The sequence below is a fragment of the Thunnus maccoyii genome, chromosome 12 (genome assembly GCF_910596095.1).
Source record: "Thunnus maccoyii chromosome 12, fThuMac1.1, whole genome shotgun sequence".
In the NCBI taxonomy this organism is placed as follows: Eukaryota; Metazoa; Chordata; class Actinopteri; order Scombriformes; family Scombridae; genus Thunnus; species Thunnus maccoyii.
Window position 1 is genome coordinate 25,741,786 of NC_056544.1, and position 17,609 is coordinate 25,759,394.

The 17,609-nt window shown below is 38.2% G+C and overlaps 1 long non-coding RNA gene across 4 annotated transcripts; it reads right to left on the reverse strand.

Annotated features, from left to right (window-relative positions):
• Window positions 1–135: 135 nt before the first annotated feature.
• LOC121909024 lies at window positions 136–16,913 on the reverse strand. Of its 4 annotated transcripts, none has more exons than XR_006099355.1 (4): window positions 16,366–16,913; window positions 5,565–5,687; window positions 1,451–1,571; window positions 136–874 (listed from the first exon to the last, which is right to left on the reverse strand). It is a non-coding gene; the product is annotated as an uncharacterized LOC121909024 (long non-coding RNA). The 4 variants fall into 4 exon arrangements; XR_006099354.1 differs by lacking the exon at window positions 16,366–16,913 and adding an exon at window positions 7,210–7,274; XR_006099356.1 differs by lacking the exon at window positions 16,366–16,913 and adding an exon at window positions 6,443–6,503.
• Window positions 16,914–17,609: the final 696 nt, after the last annotated feature.

Below are 17,609 nucleotides of genomic sequence, written 5' to 3' on the forward strand. Positions count from 1 at the left end.
ATTGAATTTGTAAGTCACTTAGAGCTTCAGAAGGAAAAAATGTTAAGTTAAAAACATGAGATTCTAGACACTAAATCAACAGTAAAACTGGAAATGTTCTGGATGTGCTGGGTTTTTTTGTTTTTTTAATGTAAGTTTAATGTAAGTGGAGAAAAAAGAGTACTATTCCTCTTCTGCATTAGCTTGGAGTCAAAAATCTCAGAATATCTCAACAAATATCAAATACATGTTCCAGGAAATATACTGTAACACAAATAGAAGAAGCTAAAGGTCTCAAATGAAGCCTGTCAACAAGCAGAAAGTGATATAACAATAACAGTTTGCTGCTGCAGACACATGAGCTGCTGTCAATCCTGAGTTGACTTTAGTTATTTATGGGCCAAGCAATATCTATGTTTGTTAAATGAACAACAATGTTGTGTTTATTAAAACCTGAAAACATTCTTAACTGAAGAAATAAATAAGAAAACCAGTCAGAGTTACATTCCTTCAGACAACAAAGACTTCAGATGATCTTTTTTTAACAATATAGAGAATCAAAATTATTTATATTTGAGCAGGTGAGATAAAAACTACACTTTTTCAGTGATTAAACCACAAGCAAATTCAGCTCTTTGAACAAACTTGTTAATGAATCTGACTCATACACTGCACATCTGATGTTTGATTCAGGTGTTTTTTTGCTCTCAGATGATCCCGATAGAATATTTAGAGTGAGCCAGCTCTGAATATTCAGCTCACTGTCCTGCTGAGAAGACGGTCGGCCTGCATGACGACTTCTGATAGAAATGTCAAACAGGAGGGCAGCGATGTGCGGCAGAGGAGGTAAAAATATTTCCCGCATGGTGATGAAGAAGGAGAATCATCGTCTCACCTCGAAGACACAGAGAGAAACTATAATCTTCACATGGATCAGAGATGTTTAAGATGCTTTCGTCTTATTGTAAAGTAAAAAACATTTAAAACAACATTTAAAAACCTTTTAAATAACAAATAATAACAAACAAGTGAAGAAAGATATATATAATAATTCTAAATGTGTGTCAACATTAGTATCATGTAGTTAAAGTAAGTGATGTTTTGTGATCAGAACTATATTGTGGTGTCGATGCAAAACAAATAAGAATCTGAGATGAGATTAGATTCAAATGGTCTGGTGCCTTTTTTAAAGTAAGCTTTACATAAACACACAGCTACGTCACACAACGATTTTCAATTGAGCACGATTACAATCGGAAATCGCATCGAGGCAAAGCACAAAGTCAAATTTTTGCAACGCAGACGCTCAAACAGACAGCGGTATTGTGACTCATCGATCCAGATAAGATCTTTAATGTCTGGCTCTGTGTTAAACCTTCATAATGGATTCTTTTATCAGACCTTTCCTGGTGTACAGAGGCAGATGCAAAGCTTTTTGGCTGAGGGCAAAAGGTTTGCTGTCATATCTTACCGTGGAAATATCTAAAATGTTGAAGAAACTGGCAAAATTTTGAGTTTTCCCCTGCTGTTCTCTGGTCTTTGATATACCATTTGACTGCTTCGGTGCATCAGATCCACAGAGAAGGAAGTATCTGCTTTTCAAGAGATACACATATAATCTATTAGACATCCAAGTGTTTGCTCTCCAACAGGCTTTAAGATTCCCTCAACAGAACATTCTGATTAGCTTTATAATTTAAAATCTCCAAGCATCAGCAGCTCAGGGGGGATGTTATCGTAAATCCATCCATAAGTTTGTGCATTAAGTCCTTCTTAGGTTCTTAGTAACTAGCTAGTTTCAAACTAGTGATTTACTAAATCAGGTTGCACCATTAAAACTTGTCTGAGCTAGTAATCACTTTAGTTATATGTCAATCAGTTGCTAGGAAACATCTGTAGTGCTGTCCAATAAAAAGCAGCCAGTAAACAGGGAGTCACTGTTAGCATCACAAACTGTAACATAACCTCCAAAAATAACTGTTTTAGGGGCCAAAAGATTTAAAAAAAACAAACAATTAAACAAAAAAACAAAAAAAATGTAACTACCAATCCTTTGTGAATGGAGGTGTGATTTTGTTTTATTTATATCTGCATACCTGGAGAAATATGTGTTTTAGAATTTGTAGTATTCATGCAGTTTACAGCGAGAGGAAAATATCCGATTATGCTGAGCTAACTGTTATTTGGTCATTTACTCTCGCTATCTAGTTATTAGCAGTTATTCTACTTATAAACTTTAAGTTTTGTAATTTGAGGTCTAGTGTGTGTTTTTGAGATGTAAAGTGTCAGGTCAGATATATCGACCATGCTACCTCTTTTACTCATCAATCTAGACGGGTCAGATATTAGCAAGCTAACATTAGCTTTGTCAGTTGGTTCATTCAGCTGTCTTACGCAACAGTTCGTTGGTGTAAATATTTAGTAACAACTAATCTCTATGTAAAAACTAGTTTGTATGGTGCAACTGGCTTTAATTTAGTGATCTGTAAATATCCACTTAATAAACACTTACAGTATGTTAGGCTAAGTTTGAGCTAATGAACAGCTGGTGCAACCGGCTCCAGAACTTCAAACCTTTTCATGCAGTTTACAGAGAGGAAAATATCGAATTTCAGTATTTAGTATAACTAATTATTAGCAGTTAATATTTAGTAACAAATAATCTCTATGTAACAACTAGTTTGTGTGATGCAACTGGTTTTAATTTGTAAATCTCCACGTAGTGAACAGTTATGTTTTAACTTAGCTAGTTTGAACTTACGAACAGCTGCTGCAACTGCTGAACCTCTTCAGACCACAAATCATCATTTATTAAGATGTTTCACTCAGAAATATCAGGATACAGTTTTACAGAGAGCAGGAATCATCACCAAAGTAGAGGTTGTGCAGTCTAACCACTTTAAAAAAAAAAAAAAAAAAAAAAAGGTGGATAACCACCGAGAAAAGCTGAAAAACACCTCCCACGATTCCTGCATCCCTGATATGTTGATGTTCTCACCAACTCCAGTTCTTAGTCACAGGTCTGTTCACACTGTAATCACAGTGAGAAAACTGGCACACAGTTGCCTTTTATCACTTGTTTGTTTATGTTTGAAATCACTTCAGTGGAGTGTTTTATATCCCTGAGATACGGCTCTTGACGCACATTACTTTATGTATCGACTTTTAAAAAAAGGCAAACCACCTCACGGCCTCTCACAACAGTGCGTCTTCTTTTATTCTGGAAAAATGTTTTTTGCTGAGCTTGCATGCTGCTCTTTTTAGAATTGACCTACTTTAAATTGCTCCAGTTACACCTGAGAGAGGAGGTCAGGACAGCCACTGTTCCTCTGGTAGTCATTGATTGAATATGATATTGCCATGTAGAGCATTTTCTAATGACTTTAACCTCAATATTACAGGTCATTTTGCACATTGAGTCCATCAAACATGCAGTTTGTTTTCACATGGATCTACTGAAGGGGTGGAAGTTTCTCTGTGCTCACCTTAAATCTGAGTTTAAGGCGTGTAGCCAAGAGCATGATTTGTGACATCACAACTAGTTTGGAAGCCAATTGAAGAGTATTTTTATATGTCTAAAAACATGTCTGGGGGGGATCTTTAATCTATTTTAATCTTTAAACTGTGACAACATGATACCTCATATGCGTTGCCATGACACATTTGACAATCAGACTCAGTTAAACCAACTGAATCTACTTTTAACATACAGGATGAATAGATGACTATGATGTGCAGCTTGTAAAGCCCATTGTGGCAAATTCATATACTGTAAATAAAATTGGCTTGAAGTAGAGTTTAAGTTTTTAAAATCACATATCAACTCACAAGGCTGAGACACAATTTCAACATGACAGAAAGAAAAGGTTTACTGTCGTCAGAGGGGAAATCTAATGTGATTAGAACAATATTTTATTTTGCAGTTATTTTTTCCATTATTTACAGTAATTAAAATGTCATAAAATAGTTTTTTTCTTAAATGTCACAGTAAATTCAATTTACAACTATTTTAAAGAGCGAAAGACATTGAAAAGATGAAACCAATGACCTTAATGATTCACTTTTATTTATTTTCTGGTGATGAACTAATTAATAAATCAACATTTCAGCACTATTCATGATCTAATGTGGAAGAGGGAGAGGTTTTAAGTCATTTTATAGAATAAGGTGATTCTTCTGTTAACATTAAAATTATACACCAGTTGTTGCTGTTGCTGTCGCTCCTCCACAGAGAGGCTGCTGTGGCAGTGCCCCAGGCCCAGTGTCAGGCGCCGTAAATGGGGACGATCGTTAGCTTCCTCCCAGCGGAGCCGTGTCCCGCCTCGGTATCAGCTCCATTTCACCCGCAGCCCTTTGTGGCTCCTGCTGATAAGTCCAAGCTAATATCTGCTCTGTGGCTGGCTGCATGGGAAATTCTAAACACAGGCTGAGCTGCTGTCCATCTATCAGGATATCAGAAACTGGAATCTAGCCACAAAAATGCAATTGGATTCAATATTCAAGTTATGATTAAACATCCTTTTCTGATGTTATCTGAGACTGCAACAAACGACATTTATAGTAAATATTATTGTAATGTTTGCTGCAATCAATGAGGTTTAATTGTCTGATTGATGTACTGTACATGGTAACATGAAGTGCTTATAATTCACATGTGGTAGAGTTCATGCAGATGTGTTTACAGCTGTTCTATTTTATAAAAAATGACAAACAAGACGTGATTTGAATATGAATTAAGGTTGCAGCCAAGGGTTGTTTTTTTTTTTTTTTTAAATCAGCTATTCATTTGTCATTTAATTTGAGGAATAACTGATTGTTTAGTCTATAAAATGTCAGAAAATAGTGAAAGATGACCTTCACAGCTTCCCAGATTGAAAGGTGACATTTTCGCTTTACTTGTTTCGTCCGACCAACACTCAAAAATCCAAAGATTTGCAGCGGAGATACATGACAGCAAAGCAGCAAATCCTCATGTTAGAGACGCTGGAATATTTGGCATTTTGATACACGACTTAAACGATTAGTTGATTAACTTAACAGTCGATTTAACGATCAAACAATCAACAGAAAACTAACATGAATGATGAAGATAGCGAGTATATGAGTCAACAAATAATTTTCCATTATAACTATTCTAAACATGATGCAATTTTAATCTGTTTGAGCTGTTTAATAACCTCTAGTTTTTGTCTTGGAAAGAAGTTCACGCTTCATCCAATTAGGTTTAATTTTCGTGGCTCTCTGTTTTCTTTTTAATAAGGTGTCTGATTGTTTGTTACAGTAATTAATATTTTGACATGAATGTATTTTTCATTAAGCAGCTGAGTGACATAAACAGCCTCAGAGGATGAAAAGACATCAACGCAATCAGCATGAGGAACATCAAGCGCATAATGACAGGCAGGTCAATGCATAATCTTCTATCTCCTCTGTGTGTGTGTGTGTGTTTGACCACCTTAGAGGATCTCCCAAACCGTCCACACACACACACAAAATCCAGACAAGACCTCTTCTGTGACTCTCGCTACCAGTCCTGCATGGTGATTACAGTTTCTTCAGCCATTCACACACAAACACACACTCACTTAGAGGCTGACAGGGTTTTCTCTCTGACTCCAGCGAGCAGCTCTGCATGATGATCGCCTTCCCAACAGTCATTTATGTTGCTGACGCCGGCACACCTCTCTGCTCTTAACCCAGACTGAATGCTAACAGCCAGGTGGGCCGGAGTGTGTCGACATGCAACAAGAGAAAGAGAGAGAGAGAGAGAGAGAGAGACTTAACATGCAGTACGACCACTTCACGCTGTGTTGCTCTGCTCTATTAAAAGTTCCTTGAAGGTATTGACTTTTGACTTTTCAAGACTCAAATATCAAACCTTGGTTTAGAAATTAATAATACAAACAGCATTATCCAGCGGTATCGAGCTCTCCCAGTACATACGGTATAATCAATAGTTTTCATCCACTTTTTTTTTTCACAATTCAGCAACTTTATAAATATAATATGGCACAAGTAACCACATGGCTGGAAAATAATTTAAAATAATGCTTCATTTCATTTCAGGGGAATCACTGCAATTAGTGGTTTTACTCATAAAAGGGAAAGTCAATTTGCACTGTGCTTTAATCAGCAGTGAAGGAAGTATTCAGATGTTTTACTCAAGTGAAAATATCAGTGATTCCATGTAAAAAATACTCCATTACAAGTAAAAGTCCTGCATTAAATGATACTACATATAATTAAAATTGTATGTAGTATGTAAGTACCGTATTGGCCAGAATATAAGACATTGGGGTGGTTTTATATTTGAAGACTGGACAGTTATAAGTTCACTTTTTGAATGATATTGAATGATATATTTGATATTCTTTTTGAATGGAGAGAGTAGTGATTAGAGTGATAGTAGTGTAACACCACTTCCTCCAAAGAGTGTTGCATTATGGGTTGTTTGTAGCCTTACTGTTGCTAGGCTAGTGAGTTTCTTCCAGTCTGAGTCCTGTCAGTGTATCAGGAGGTTTGCGTAACATGTTTTTTCTGCCAAATTTATGACGGGTAAAAATGAGTCCAAAGCGTCTTCCGTCGTCTTTACTGCAGAAACAGACTGCAGTAAAGACGACTCAATCCTCTGTCGAGCTGTCAATTACCACTTCCACATACGACGATGAGCTCAAAAAGACAATTTTGACTGCCTCCGAGAGCCTTTCAGGGAGACTGTTTTTTGATTTCTAGTGAGCTCAGAGAGACTTTCTCCCCCCTTGAGTAGATGAATGTGAAAACAGCCTTCTAGTTTCAAACTCTGCACATACATCATTCTACACACCGAGGCTCAGACATCCAATTGAATTAACTTTAACAATAAAGGTGGAAGAATAGAAAATACTCATATAGCTTCTTTTTACATCTGTCATGTGACGTTTTGGAAGGCGCTAATGGACTCTCGGGCCAGCTTTTTGTCTCCGCAGGGCTTTGAGCTTCAGCGGTTTCTCCAGGCTGTGAGAAAGATCTCTATTAAGATTGACCTGAGTGACAAGAGCTTCAAGTATCTAACAGTCTCTCTCTTTCTCTCTCTGGTTGGCAGTGATGGGAGACAGCGTAAGCCAGTCAGTACTAGGAGAAAAACCAGCTAACCAGAAGGATAAAATCTGCTCGGAGGCTGCTTAAACTCTCAGAACACTGCTCTGAATTGCCACTTTTAATCGCAGACAGGACTGAAGAGTTGTTTCTTACCTGTCAGAAAGGAATATATTTCACACCCTGCTCCTCCCTACCCAGATTCCCTGCCTGAGTCTTCCCTCCTCTTGCAGAGACACCCAACGTGTGCTTTAAAGTCATATCTGTTCCTGCTTTCAAGTGATAATCATGTGGTTATATTTTCCACTCAAGAAGTGGCATTTATGTGGTTTAAGTTTGTGAGAAAGCTGTTGCTAGATGAATATTAATAATAAGCTAAATAAGTTTTCTGCATGTCAGTATGAAGCAGCAGGAAAAGGGAAGCTAACAACGATAATTTAAATATGAAAAGAAAGATATTAGCATATGTTGAATAGGTGAACTCAGAGCTTTCAGATATTTTTGATACGTAATCATTGGGCCGTTCCAACAAGTCCTCTAAATTAAACGACCAAATACATCGTTTGACCATGTGACTCCAGAACATCACATAGGAGTGTTTTCTAATCTGGCGCCCCTATTGGCAGCAATCAGCAGGACATCATTTGTCTGTGCTTTCCAAAACCGTCACAAATCACAAAAATAATGATGTTTTATGATGTGATAACGCTTTGATTAAAGTCTGGTTAGATTTAAGCACAAAAATCACTTGTAAGGTTTATGGAAAGATCATGGTTAGGTTGGGTTAAAATGATCACTCTGTTAAGGTTGGAGAAAAAGAGATGTCCTTAAAGTTAGGTGACCTTCATCGTCATGGCAACAATAATAACCACAGGATTAAGGTTAGGGAACGATCGTAGTCGTGGTTTCTAAAAAAGTGTCCCGACTCGCAGCTGTCCCAGAGTTGGGTTAAATCCTGCATCCACTCATCCTCCTCCAAAAAATGAAATTTGTCAACTGATAGACGTCATCTTAACTGCTCCACTGCTCCGGGTCATGATTACTACGGCCGTTAGATGGCATCTGTCATCAGTTGTTTTTTGGCCAATTGACATTACGACCTACTATGTCGTTTTTCTTTAGAGGACAGTCACGGCCATTCGGATGTACATCACTGCGGTCATTGATGTCTTGAAGAAGACATTTTGAGGTTTTGTGCAGCTCATCTCAGGCTCAACAGCACTGACAACGGTATTTATGGAGGGCAAGTATAAAACTCCTGTGTCATGCTGCTTATTTTTACATCAGATATTTTGATATTCAGACTGTAAACCAAAGCTTGTTTTATTATCTTTCTCCTTCTTAAAGTTGGTCAAGCCTGACCTAAACTCACACTCCTCTGAGGGCGTTCAACTCTAGTCTTTCATCTGTCATTTTTAGTGCTTTTGATGCTAAGCATCACTGAGCAGATGGCCTGACTCATTTGGCACTAATCGAGAAGTTTGTCTCGAGAATGAAAGATCTACTCTTCAGGGTAAAGTGACACCTCCTTCACAAGTTGATTGATTGTTTGAAGCCGCCAATTTAGACAGGTGTTATACCCAGTCTAGGAGTGTCTAAGACACAACATGAATACAACATCCATCTTCCCCAAGTCCCATGAAGCCACAGAGACAACTGGCTCAATATAAAGAAAGTAGGCTTATTTACAAAGTTAAATAATGTAGATAGGAGTGGACTTCTGGTTTCTCATGTTTTGTTAAGTAGGGAGGTAAGTTGTTGTCTTTTAGTTTCTTTGTTTTCATGAGTTTATATCGGTTACTTCCTAGTTAGAAGTGTTTTGTTTTGTTATGTTTGCCTTTGTCCACCCTGAAGTTAAATCAAACTCTATTAGCTTAAAAAAAAGAGAACAAAACCATGATTAAACAACATCAGGATAAGAAATGTGGTCGGTTGGGAGAGGAGGAAGATGGGAGATGCCCTTACGCAGCAGTGACGCCATCTTGGCTCTTTATATATAGCTGACTTCCTCTTAAAGCAGCCAATCACTTGCTGGAGCTGGAAACTGATCCACCAATCACCTCCCTTGTCTGCCTATTTACATAAATGCACACACACACCTGACACAGACACATCCAGTCTGAAGAAGCAAAACTCATTTTAATACAAATTACAACCACAGTCATAACAACGGTTTAGTTCTGTGGGGCAGGCAAGGTGATTTTAATATTGTATACCCTGAACAGTAATGTTTACTACGCAATATGCAAACAATAACCAAACCTTTACTGGTTGTGTCAGGATACTGCATGCTTGGAAGCCCTTTTGACACTCTGGCTCAGGTGATCTCACAGAGCACAGCTGCTTTCATCACTTTATTGGCTTCCAATAAAACATCTACAACACAATATGTGCAATTAAGATATAAATGTACTTCTTACATCTTGCTTCATAAGCATCATGCTACATTTATCTGTAATCCTGCGACATGAGGATCCACAGGCATTATATTTATATATGATTTGTCTCTTTGTGTGACCGATAATGTGCAAATAAACAAAAGCAAGCAGTATGATTGAATGATTTGTGCATGAACTTTACTTTCATTATTTATCATCATGAACTTTATCGTCTCGCTTCGCCTATACCGTGGCCGCTTTTCAACAAAATGCCATAGGCTATGTGATCAAATTAGAAACATCAGTAGCAGCGTGTAAGGCCTTATATCACTTTAATTATCGTTAAGGGAAGAAACAAGGCTGCAAAGATGTCTGGGCATATAAACACATCCAGTAAGCTTCTGACAGAAATTAATAGGCTATTTACACAACCTTGGAGATTTACTGTATCTTTATGATTCTTGGTTTTGGGATGTTATGTCAGCATGACATAACCCATTCAGTCAGAACCAGAATCTGTTTTATTAGCCAATGTAAACATACAAAGAATGTGTCTTGGTGTTTGCTCCCAACAATGCAACACAGAAGAATGAGAATAGACAGAAGTAAGGTAATAATAATAATGAAATAAACAATATTAAAATTAAATTGCCAATGCAGAAATCCCTTATTTGCAGTGGCACCAACGGCTGCTAGATCCTGACTCCAACTGACTCCCATTCAAGAAGCTTCAGTTTCTCTTTAGAAATACTAAAAAAAATAGTTTTTTTCAATGAGTCATTATAGTCTCAAATTGGACCCTCTAATAAGTGTGCTGGTGGTTATTTTGGAAATTATTGCTCCCTTAGTAAGATTTTAAGACTGATAGCAGCTCTGACGTCTGCTGTGTGGGCGTTGATTGACAGCTGTGATTGACAGTTGGCTCACCTGCTGCTCTCCCCGGCTCCAGGGGACTATTGTAGCAATGTTTTAGTAAGTTTAATGTTACTTGAGTATGATGCCTGCCCTGTTAGGACAATTCACCTAAAAGTAGCTAATGTGTTCCCAGTAAGTTAGCGTTCACTTCAGTCTGAGGTAGCGGGGCGTGTTTCCAGACCATGAAAGGAAACAATCCTTATTTGGAAGGTCCTGGCTCCAAATGGAAAAGATGGTGCCGATCATAAGCTGCAACTCTGGGCTTCAAACAGGCTCCAATGCAAACCACTAGTTGACGTCACACCTCACTAAATCCATCTTTATATACAGTCTATGGTATTAGGTCATACTGTAAACTTCAGGTAGTGATCGTAATCCAAAAAGAAAAAAATGTCTTTTGAAAGAAATCTCTTTGAAAGAGAATGGCTGATTGAATTTGATCTGAAACTGAAATGAACTCTTCTCTACATAGAAAGTCTTTGGATACACATTTTTCACTCAATATTTCAGTATACTTCTATGAAAATTAAAGAGTGTTGTTGCTAGATAAACTAAATGAGTAACAAAATGTTTCTGCCTCCTAAATGTTTGATCACCTTGTTTGAATCACCTCACCGTTCGGAGCAAAAGGTGCCAGCTTTCTCCTGACATTTTGGTTTGATGACTGACAGCAGAACGGCAATGTTACAGAGTTAATGAGATTTATCCAGAAAGGCCAAATCTGCTGATCCACAGCCACACTGTGACATTTCTCTCGCTGTAGATTGATCGATAAGTGGCCTGATTTTACCCGCAGGCTAAACATTAAAGCACAAAAAAGAAAACATAAGTTTAACTGGAACCAAACAAAACATACTTCTTTGTGCGTTAAAAAAAATATGCAATAAAAAACTTTAGAAGAGAAGGTGTGTTTTCCTAGTTCAAAATCAGCGTGCGAAACACCTTATTACAATCAGAGGTTGTGTGTTTCTATTTGCGGTTCTTTCAGATCACAGTCTGGCTATGTCAGCCTCTCAATCCATGCAACTATATAACAAAATGCCACAATTAAACTTATGCATATGCACATTGAATATGCCTTGATAGATAATAGAAAATAGAAAATAATTAGGTTTTAATTTTGAGACCTGCTAAATATTTTGTTGCGAATAAACTCCATAATTAAACTCCAGGTCTGTATTTGTGGTTTATTTAGTTTTAAGCAACTTGCCTGTTAATACCTGCTTGTATTTTTTTCATCTTGTATTTTGCATTTAAATCTGTAAACCTCTGGTTTAGACTTTATATATTAAAATTTGTTTTTTCATCACCAGACACCAGTCATGTTGCCTCCAATATTCATTCTTTAAATTTTCTTTTTGCCTTTTTTCCCTCTTCTTGTTTGTTCCCAGTTCACACATCTGATTATCCATTCCACCACAGCCAGGCATAAAAAACTTTTTTTTTTAAAAGCTTAAATGCTGGTTGCAGCTATGAGGATGTGAAGCTTGTTATGTGTCATTTGGATCTGTTGGTCGGACAAGACGTTCGAAGACGTCACCTTGAGCTCTATGTTGGATTTTTCCATTGAATTTTCAATTTGCACATTTTAATTGAACGTTATAAAACTAGAATGTGCATTTTTCACATTTTTCGACACTTTCATAGATAAAATGATTAATCGATTAATCAAGAAAATAGAGTAAATGATAATGAAAAACAATAATTTGTTGCCGCCGCAATCTAAAACTTCAATAGGGGTTAGAATTTGATGTTAAGTTTAGAGGAGTGTGGATTTATCCAGAAGGTGGAGGTTAGCGGTGGGGGTTACTTTAGGTCCCTTGAGCAAGGCGCTTAACCCCTAACTGCTCCAACTGACAGAGTGGCTCAATAGAGTAATTTTAAACTGAATTAAAAAAATTAAAAAAAAAAAATCAGTAAAAGATCATTCAAATTACTACACGATGCCATCCACGGCTTTTATGTAAATATTTGGAGTTAGATCGTTAAGATAAACAGTTGGTGGCGCTAATTTTCCAGTTAGTGGTAATCGAACCATTGCAGAAGAAAAGGGCGCAACAAGATGATGTAATTAAAGTAGAGTGTCAGTCAAACCTCAACCGGTGAAACTGGTTTTTGTTTCATATATTAATTTGAGGAACGTTACAGTCTCCTCATCGCTCCAAACAGATCTGATGTATTTGTCTCTTCAGTGGAAGTCACATGCTTCATTTACATCATTCAATCTATAAGTTTGTTTCTATGCACCAACTTTTCCACCGCAGCCAAGTGTAAAAACTTTTTTGCAGTATTTTGGAATCATTCCGAATTTTCAGTGTTTCCACTGAAATTGAATATGCGAATAAAAGCAGATGGAGGTAAATGTACCGACTGTATTCTTCTTCTTTTGAAAAAACAATCAGCTGTGTTCAACCTCTCAACATTTTATCATAATAATCCATTTTTTACATTTCCAACGGCATATTAAACTCAAGCAGATGCTTTTATTCACAGAAACTGTTCCTGTTGTTTTGGATGACAAATTTCATAAATATCTGCTGGCTGTAGTGGTGACACAGATCAGTAGTGAAAGTCAGATATGTGTGTGTGTGTGTGTGTGTGTGTGTGGCATGCATTAATCCAAGAACAGTTTCTCCAACACGCCTGAGGGTGCAGCTGTCTCCATCAAGGGCAAATGGAAGCAAATAATAGAGCAGATTAGCATAAAGTGTCAAGAATCAGCTCAGGGATTTGTCGCCACACTTCTTCTGCACATTGTCTGCAGTAAATATATTCACTGCATAAAAAAAAAAAAACACGAGCAAAATCATGTCCTCCTAAACTTGGGTCTTCAAGGATGAATGATTGTTTTGCTTTGTTTTTGTTTGTAGTTGTTTTTCTTCATAAGAAACTGAGAGACAAACCTGCATCTGAAATCATTAAAGAAATCCTGCAGATCGTCTCAGCATCTGCTAACACAGCATGCTTGGTTAGATCAGCGAGCTTCCTGCTCTGCAGGGAGACTGTCGAACAAAGCAGGAGGAACAGCACGTTGTGATTTTACATGCTCAGTTAAGTCTGTCCACCGTGTCGGCTTCGAGCTTCGCTGTCTTGCCTGATTACTCCCAACAAGTTCCACTTCTCCAGTCATTCAGTGTCAACAAGTTATAACGGAAAACATCACACGCTTTGATTTCTGGAGTCATTTGCATTAAAGCTGCCCTATCTACTCACTATGAGCCTCTGGGGTAAATAACAGCTTATCTCCCCCCCCCCCCCCCCCCCCGTTTCACCATCCTGCTGTTTCTACGAAGATCTCAAACCTTGTGATGTGACAGAAATAAGACAATAACAAATAAGAAATGCATCCCAGAAACTACTTCCTGTGGTCTGCAAAGATGGATTGGGAAGATGTTTGTGTGTGTTAAGCTGCTTTGGATAGAAAAGACGATGTTTTTTCTATGTTTCCTTCACTAATCGCTGTGTAACTGAAACCTGCCAGCACAACACAACAGTCCTGGAAATCACAGCAATGTGAATGACACTGAGGGAATCCTTTTGCTCCGTGTAATGCAAGTTAACGGGTTTAACCGTGGAGCTGAGAATAATGCTGGGAAGCTGCAAGACTGAAGAGAGAAAAACGAAAAGAAAAGCAGAGACGATAAAAAAGAGACAGGCATTCGTTCTAAGTTATGTAAATTTCCAGAAGCTGTTTCCAGTAAGCGTTTCCATTGTAGATTGTGGTGTAATTGTGCTGCTGTTTGCAGCTGATAAACCTTTGGAAGAGTCCAGTCTCATCTGGATTGTATCAGGAGGCCGTCAGACAGAAAGCGTTGGCTCAGCCAGGAGGGTTTTTTGGTAGCAGTAGTTTTTCCTCTTTGTCTCTGCACCAACACAGCCAACAGGATGACGCAGCATGTGAACAGAAGACAGAAGCAGCAGACAGAGACAGATATCGACACCTCGGTGTCATCATATGTACATGTCGCTCTTATCTGCAGCAGCTCACAGCACAGAGAGAGAGTGCACGGACTCTGAGTTTAGAGAGTCCCAGTGGAAATAAAACCACTGACCGTGGAGGAGTTTCTCTACTGGTTGAGCTTCACAGGACTTTTGGATCTGTTTCTCTGCTGTCTGTGGCTCCATCAAACACTTTTCTGACAGTTTGCTCTCCGGTCATCTAAAGTTTTAACATTGAGGGGCTAAATAGAGGCACACATGGAGAGAACTGAAGAGCTCAGAAACATAAATAAAACATGAAAACAAAAAAAACACTTCAATGTCAGTTAGTATATCCTTCAGAAAAAACGACATATCATGATGGTTTCAGTTTGCCTCACCATCTGATTGAGTTTGTATGTTCATACTACAAAAGTGGCAATTCAAGAAAGTCATAATATCTATAAATTAAGCTGAATTAAGGCTGAGATGATCAAGGTTTGAGCTTCTTCATCTTGTATTTGAAGTTTTGTTGTGTATATGTCTTCTTTACTTTGTTTTGGAGCATTTCACACTTTATAGAGAGAGATGACAAGCAATAAATAAACCGTGGACTCTGTGGCTCACTGTAAACCTTGAGGCCACCAGGAACTTTAAGGTCAAATAATGTTTTGCAGTTCCCTTTGTTTGTGATGATGCACATTTCTCTCGATACTGGAATATTTTCCTTGCTTGTTAAAAAGGAGATTTTTTTTTTTTTTTTAATCAAATCTCACCAGCATTGTGTGAAATGCTGCACAACACATGGACCAGAATTAAAGCTGCCCTGCGGGGTTTTCTTGTAAACAAACAAAAGTTATGTTTTCATTCACTGTTACTCGCCAAAACACCTTGCGTGTATCTAACAAACATGTTACATGTCACAAAAAGCCTTTTTAAAATATATATTCTATTGTTCATTGTTGACTCATTCATGTTAACTAGCTTGCCATCTTCTTCTTCACTGCTTTTATTGGTGCATCATTGCTGCACTTCTTTGCATGTTACCTCCACCAACTGTCAATTAGCGGATTAGTGTGAAAACAACGGCAAGATGTTAATTTTGCATGGTCCGCTTGCTTGTGTGTGTGCAAACATAACAGCGACACACTCGTAAAAACAATGCTCAGTTGCACTGCTAGAGGTACATTTAAAGAAATGTTACGCTTCCTTTAACCAGTCAGTGCAAGACTGGATGAAGGAAATGCATCCAATTTTAGTGAATTAACAGTAGCTTCTGAGAATGTGTGTTTTTGTGATCCATAGTTGTTCCCTTGACGTCACCGTGAGGGACAACAAATAAAGCTTTATGTATTTACTGTAAGATTTATGATTTTAGAAACATTTGTTGAAAATTATAGCCAGAGATAAACAATGCAAAGTCAGTTAATTCACTGTACACCGAAACAAAAACATCCACACAGTTTGCTCTCCAGCTCTTTATGCATTCAGTCGGTTTTAATCCAACGCGCCTTAATCAGCGGATTTAAAGGGAAATCCTGCTTACTAAATGGCTTCTTTAGAGTTTGCTCAGGCGTGGCGCAGAGGACGGAGCTGTTTGATGACTTTAAGCCATTCAGAGCGAAGATTCATAATTACTCCTCAGGACTGTCGGAAAGTCTCTCGGTGAAGCAGAAGCAGAACATTTATACATTTACACTCTCAAACTCCACTTTAATGCTGAAGTATGAGGACTTTAACTTACTTCTTGGAATATAAAAGAGTTTTTTTTCTTCTTCTGTGATCACCGGAGTGGCTTGTGACTGTCAGTAACAGTTATTATCTATAATTCATACAATATAAATCATCTATGGAGGTGTCCCACAAGCTGAAATATGTAAATGTTATAGCTGCTCCTGCTCCCGTTTTCGGACTTCCTCCTCTCTGATATGAACATGCTGAGGCGACAGCTGCTGCAGACACACCTGACTCTCATTACTTATTAACGCGATAACCATCATCTGGGAAAATGATCAGCAACTAATGAGGCAAATTTGCAACTTTAACTATTAAATAAGAAGCCAGCAGCCTTGCATATAAAAGAGAAAAGCTACAAACAAACCTGTTGTGATTGTGGACGTCTGGCTCTCTGAGGACTTTATCTGCTGCAGCTGAATGTTGATGGAAAACAAAAACTCCTCACGAGTTTTGTCTTGAATTCTCACAGCACAACAAGTCCAAGGTCACTTCATCGCAGCCATAACAACAACAACAACAACAACAACAACAGGAGGTGCTTCTCTCTGGTGGGAGTTGCACTTGTTCAGTAACTGGAGCTTGTTGGTGTCCTTGGTCTAAACTTCAGTCTCAGTGTCTGAGGAGACAAGATGAACAGTGAATTCTGATAAAAGAGACGCTTCACTGGGGTGACTTTGAGTCTCCAGACAGCATTCATATGTTCTCTGTGTCGCCATAACTCTGTATAAGAAGAAAAATATTCTGAACAGAGGATCACTTTGATCTATATCCAGTGTACTTTTGGTATTTTAGTTGTAGTCCAAAGCTGTTTCTCCTTTTAAAGCTGCAGCAGAATGAAACAAGAGTCTGTAGCTCTGGAGAACAGAAGGAGGACGGTAAAATATCCCAGACCTGTTGTCTGCCTAAAGGAAGCCAGAGGCATGTTACTGTTTACTGGAAAATCATCAACTTATTACTTAATAACTTGTATGTTGCTATGAAGCTTAGCAAAATCTTACTCTACGTATCTAAACTGTCTCTTCCTCTTCCCGCTTCCAACTCAATCAGCTGACTGAGGGCGTACACTCTCTACGTTAAACCAATCAGAATTTGCCACAAACTGTGTGAGCCAATCATCTTGTTGCTGTTAAACTTTGACAGCTAGGAGCTACCATAGCTTAGCTTTGGTCCATGAAATTTCTTGGAAATTGTCATACACTGTATACAAAGATGGACGTAGTGAGATGTGTGATGTCACCCATTGGTTTGCATCGGAGCCGTTCCGAAGCCCAAAGTTGCATCTTATGGTCAACGCCATTCAGGACTTTCCAAATAAGGAGTGCGAGGTGTTGACTTTCATGCTCGTGAAACAGGCCCTGCTACTTTAGACTGAAGCTAACACTAGCTTACTGGGAACACACTTGGGCTAACATTAGCTACTTGAGCTAAATTGTGCTAACAAGTAACATTAAATTTATTAAAATATTGTTACAATAGTCCCACTAAGTGTGAGACCTGGAGCTGGGGAGAGCAGCACGTGAGCCAACTGTCAATCACAGCTGTCGATCAAGGCCCACACAGCAGACATCAAAGCTACTATAAGTCTTCAAATCTCATTAACGGAACAAT